Source organism: Carassius carassius, chromosome 33 (assembly GCF_963082965.1).
Source record: "Carassius carassius chromosome 33, fCarCar2.1, whole genome shotgun sequence".
In the NCBI taxonomy this organism is placed as follows: domain Eukaryota; kingdom Metazoa; phylum Chordata; class Actinopteri; order Cypriniformes; family Cyprinidae; genus Carassius; species Carassius carassius.
This window is the reverse complement of record NC_081787.1, coordinates 29862959-29869286: the sequence shown is the minus strand read 5'-3', so window position 1 is coordinate 29869286 and position 6328 is coordinate 29862959.

The window sequence follows — 6328 nt, the reverse complement described above, 5'->3', positions numbered from 1 at the left end:
CTGATTGGAAGACCTCAGGCAGTACGGCTCGGCAGTAACACATTCAGCACCATCACACTGAACACTGGGGCCCCCCAAGGATGTGTGCTGAGCCCCCTCCTCTTCACTCTGCTGACCCATGACTGAACACCGTCACACAACTCCAACCTCTTTATTAAGTTTGCGGATGACACAACTGTAGTGGGTCTCATTAGCAACCGAGATGAGACCAACTACAGGAGCGAGGTGAGCCACCAGGCTGGGTGGTGCAGTGACAACAATCTCTCTCTGAATGTGGACTTCAGGGAAGTGCACACTCAGCATGCTCCTCTGACCATCAACGGTGTGACTGTGGAGAGAGTGAGCAGGACCAAGTTCCTGGGTGTGCACATCACAGAGGACCTCTCCTGGACCAACAAAACTGCAGCACTGGCCAAGAAAGCACAGCAGCATCTCTACTTCCTCCGCAAACTGAGAAGAGCCAGAGCCCCAGCCCCCATAATGTGCACCTTATACAGAGGCACTTAGAGCAGCTGAGAAGATCGTTGGTGTCCCCTTTCTCTAGGACATTTTTGGAACCCATCTAACCCGTAAAGCCCTCTGCATCGCAGGTGATCCCATTCACCCATCACACAGCTTCTTCAGGGAGAAGACTGCGGAGTCTTCAGGCCAGGACCAGCAGACTGAGGGACAGCTTCATTCATCAGGCTGTCAGGAAGCTGAACCCCCTTCCGACCTTACCCACCCCCCCCTTTCCCCATGCACCACTGAACTCTGAACCTCAGTCGCCCCAAATAACTGCTCTCTGAGATTTTTTAACAATTTAACCAGACTGAATAAGCTCTTTGCACAACTATCATTATATCTGCACTGTTTGTTTCCATCTGCCTTGTGCTGCTATACCTATCTTTCTTTTTACATTGCAATGTCATGGAAAAGTTAACTTATTTCAGTAATTCAACCTAAATTGTGAAACTTGTGTATTAAATAAATTAAATGTACACAGACTGAAGTAGTTTAAGCCTTTGGTTCTTTTAATTGTCATGATTTTGGCTCACATTTAACAAAAACCCACCAATTCACTATCTCAACAAATTAGAATGTGGTGACATGCAAATCAGCTAATCTACTCAAAACACGTCCAAAGGTTTCCTGAGCCTTTAAATGGTCTCTCAGTTTGATTCACCAGGCTACACAATCATGGGGGAAGACTGCTGATCTGACAGTTGTCCAGAAGACAATCATTGACACCCTTCACAAGGAGGGTAAGACACAAACATTCATTGCCAAAGAAGCTGGCTGTTCACAGAGTGCTGTATCCAAGCATGTTAACCGAAAGTTGAGGAGAAGGAAAAAGTGTGGAAAAAAAAGATGCACAACCAACCGAGAGAACCGCAGCCTTATGATGAGTGTCAAGCAAAATCAATTCAAGAATTTGAGTGAACTCCACAAGGAATGGACTGAGGCTGGGGTCAAGGCATCAAAAGCCACCACACACAGACGTGTCAAGGAATTTTGCTACAGTTGTCGTATTTCTCTTGTTGAGCCACTCCTGAGGCGTCTTACCTGGGCTAAGGTAAAGAAGAACTGGACTGTTGCCTAGTGGTCCAAAGTCCTCTTTTCAGAACCGAGTGAGTTTTGTGTTTCATTTGGAAACCAAGGTCCTAGAGTCTTCAGGAAGGCTGGAAAAACTCATAGCCCAAGTTGCTTGAAGTCCAGTATTAACTTTCCACAGTCTGTGATGATTTGGGGTGCAATGTCATCTGCTTGTGTTGTTCACTGCACCCGCTTACCAAGACATTTTGGAGCACTTCATGCTTCCTTCTGCTGACCGGCTTTTTGAAGATGCTGATTTCATTTTCCGGCAGGATTCGGCACACACTGCTTAAAGCACCAAAAGTTGGTTAAATGACCATGGTGTTGGTGTGCTTGACTGGCCAAAACCTGAATATTGTCAAGAGGAAAATGAAAAACAAGAGACCAAACAATGCAGATGAGCTGAAGGCCACTGTCAAAGAAACCTGGTCTTCCATACCACCTCAGCAGGGCCACAAAATGATCACCTCCATGCCACGCCAAATTGTGGCAGTAATTAAGAGATAAAGGAGCCCCTACCAAGTATTGAGTATATGTACAGTAAATGAACATATTTTCCAGAAGAACAAAAATTCTTAAAAAAAAAATATATATATTTTTTTATTGGTCTAATGAGGTTTTCTAATTTGTTGAGATGTACAGTTTGTTGAATTGGTGGGTTTTTGTTAAATGTGAGCCAAAATTTTCACAATTAAAAGAACCAAAGACTTAAACTTTATTTAATACACAAGTTTCACAATTTGAGTTGAATTACTAAAATAAATAAACTTTTCCACAACATTCTAATTGGTACACTTTCTATGAAGCCGGTACTTATAATAATACATTATAAGGGTTTTCTTAAGGCATTATAATGAATACATAATGCATTATAAAAAAACCTTATAATATGTTATGTCAACTCATGAATAATCATAACAACAATTATAATACATCATAATACTTACGTATTTCCAGTTATAAGTTTAAGAGTACGATTATTTATAACACACAATGAACACCATATTAAATCTACTTCATTTACAGTATAATGGACTGTATCATATCTTGACATTGTTTATTTAAGATAGGCACAGTGTCCTGGAGCCAATGTTAATTAATTGATGTGAGATTAATACTCCAAATGAAAAAAAATGCAATGTTTTATATGGTTAGATTTTATTTTGATTGTCCCCTTAATCAATCGACTATAAAAGACTTTGCCACTACATGCCAACTTTGTTACGGATGCACACAGGAAACGAGAGATCCAATTGCAGTGTTTTATTGGGGTAATCCAAAATCAAACCCAAAAGAGGCAGGAGGTCAACACCAATGAAAGCAGTCCAAAAAACAAGAAACATGAGAACACAAGGGAACACGAGAAAGCCGGTGATGGAAAACAAGGACTCCATGAAACAGATAGAGACAGGCTGGTTTATATGGACAGATGCAAACGATGAAAGTGGAGACAGCTGAGTGCAATTAACAGGTGTGCAATTAACAGTGATGAATGGGTCAAAGGCTTGTGGGAAATGTAGTGCCTGCAGGTGGGTGACTATGGGGAAGTGAGACCACTAGTGGACACCCAGGGAAAGACAGACCACACACTGTGACATTACCGCCCCTCTAAGGAACAGCTACCAGATGCTCCACCGAACACAAGAACAAACCAAGGAACACAGAGACCAGGAGGGAGTTGGACTGGTGGAGGATAAGGGGGAGGGACGGAGGGCCAGGTCCATAGAGGGAAACAGAGACAGGAAGTGAAAAAAACAAAACAACAACAACAAGGAGACCAGGAGGGAGGTGGACCAGCGGAGGACCAGGGGGAGGGACGGAGGGCAAGGTCCATAGAGGGAAACAGAGAAAAACAAAAACAAAACAACAAGGAAACAAAGAGGTCAATAGGGAACAGAAAGTTGAGGGGCCCAGGGCAGGCACAGACGGGACTGACGCCCACCAGGTCGGTGCAGAGAACCATGACCACCTTGTGGTTGAGACAGAAGCCCACCAGGGCGGCCCAGAGGACCACCACAGCCGAGCAGACGAGACAGAAGCCCACAAGGGCAGCGCAGAAGACCACCACAGCCGTGCGGTCGAGACAGAAGCCCACCAGGGCGGCACAGAAGACCACCAAAGCCGTGCGGTCGAGACAGAAGCCCACCAGGGTGGCGCAGAGGACCACCACAGCCGTGTGGTCAAGACAGAAGCCCACCAGGGCGGCGCAGAAGAACACCACAGTGGGATCGACGGCACAGGAGAGCAAGTCTGGTTAGGTAAGCCTGAAATAGAGAACATGAACAGGTTAAGGATGGCCTGTGACTTGACTTTGCCCATGAAGAACACTGGTGACTTGACCTTGCCCATGAAGAACACTGGTGACTTGACCTTGCCCATGAAGAACACTGGTGACTTGACTTTGCCCATGAAGAACACTGGTGACTTGACTTTGCCCATGAAGAACACTGGTGACTTGACTTGACTCCTGAGGTCTAACTGTGGTAGTGCTTGACTCATGAGTGTTGATGGTGACTTGACCTGACTCAGGACGGTCAACAGAGACCTGACTCGACTCTGGAGGGTCAACGGGGACCTGACTCGAATCTGGAGGGTCAACGGGGACCTGACTCGACTCTGGAGGGACCACGGGGACCTGACTCGACTCTGGAGGGACCACGGGGACCTGACTCGACTCTGGAGGGACCACAGGGAACTGACCCGACTCTGAGAAATCAGCGGGGACCTGGTCAGTGGGGACCTAACACTACCATCTGGTGCAGTGGCACTGTGCTGGTGGCCATCTTGTGCAGTGGTGCTGGGCCGGCAGCCATCTTGTGCTGTGGCGCTAGGCCGGTGGCCATCTTGTGCTGTGGCGCTGGACTGGCGACAATCTTTTGCTGTGGTACTGGGCCGGCGGCCATCTTGGGCAGTGGCTCTGGCCTGGCGGTCACCTGGTGCTGTGGCGCTGGGTTGGTGGCCATCTTGTGTTTTGGTGCTGGGCCGGCGGCCATCTTGTGCTGTGGCGCTAGGCCGGCGGCCACCTTGTGCTGTGGCTCTGGCCTGGCGGTCACCTAGTGCTGTGGCACTGGGTTGGTGGCCATCTTGTGCAGTGGCGCTGGGCTGGCGGCCATCGTGTCTGGAGAGGGTGTGGTCTGTGTATCCCATTGACTATGATGATGAAGGTAACTGGTGAACCCCTAAAAGTCCAGGACCTCCATCCCCTTCATCTCCCACCCAGGCAAAGGGTCATCCAGGCAGTTGTTGAATATATCCTTCACGGCCTCATCATTATACCCCAGCCCCACAGCCATTGTCCAAAAGACTTGAGCAAAACCACCCACCTCACTCCCCTTCTGACGGATGGTGGTTAGGTTCGACAGTCTCCCCATCCGCTCCTCTATGATGGTTGGGGAACGGATACGAAATCCCACACCGCTGGATCTGGGCATGATGGAGTCCGTGCTGTGGCACTGGGTTGGTGGCCATCTTGTGCAGTGGCGCTGGGCTGGCGGCCATCGTGTCTGGAGAGGGTGTGGTCTGTGTATCCCATTGACTATGATGATGAAGGTAACTGGTGAACCCCTAAAAGTCCAGGACCTCCATCCCCTTCATCTCCCACCCAGGCAAAGGGTCATCCAGGCAGTTGTTGAATATATCCTTCACAGCCTCATCATTATACCCCAGCCCCACAGCCATTGTCCAAAAGACTTGAGCAAAACCACCCACCTCACTCCCCTTCTGACGGATGGTGGTTAGGTTCGACAGTCTCCCCATCCGCTCCTCTATGATGGTTGGGGAACGGATACGAAATCCCACACCGCTGGATCTGGGCATGATGGAGTCCTTCCGTTACGAATGCACACAGGAAACGAGAGATCCAATTGCAGTGTTTTATTGGGGTAATCCAAAATCAAACCCAAAAGAGGCAGGAGGTCAAAACCAATGAAAGCAGTCCAAAAAACAAGAAACATGAGAACACAAGGGAACACTAGAAAGCCGGGTGATGGAAAACAAGGACTCCATGAAACCGACAGGCTGGTTTATATGAACAGGTGCAAACGATGAAAGTGGAGACAGCTGAGTGCAATTAACAGGTGTGCAATTAACAGTGATGAATGGGACAAAGGCTTGTGGGAAATGTAGTGCCTGCAGTGGGTTGACTATGGGGAAGTGAGACCACTAGTGGACACCCAGGGAAACACAGACCAGACACTGTGACAAACTTACTCTCATTAGAGTATTAGTATGCTCAAGAATGGTTGAATCTAGTATGGTAGAATAAGCTGACATAGTTGCAAAGACACTTATAGTCAGTTTATCTGTTGGTTGACCATCAAAATAAAGTGTTAGCATATATTTACAGTAGCAGACATACTAATACTCCAATGACCGCTAGCTGACATGTAGCTGCAGAGTTACTTATCAACAGCTGTCTGAAGGGTACCTTCAAAATAATCAAACTGATATTACAATAGAAATAGTTCAAAGCAAATGTGTCATATTACACATTCATCTGATCTGATATCTGATCTTACGGTTGTTTGAGAGAATTTTTTTATTATTATTAATATTATTATTACTACTTATAAGTGGACTTTGAGACCTTTAAGTAAATTAGCATCTGAAAGATGGCAAGATATGAGACTTATAAAACATTATAACTATGAGAAGTATAATCCATTGTAAAAGTTGATGCAACATGTTCATTGTGTTATAAAGTATCATACTCTTAAAAGCTATAACCAAAAATTAGTAAATATTATAATATATT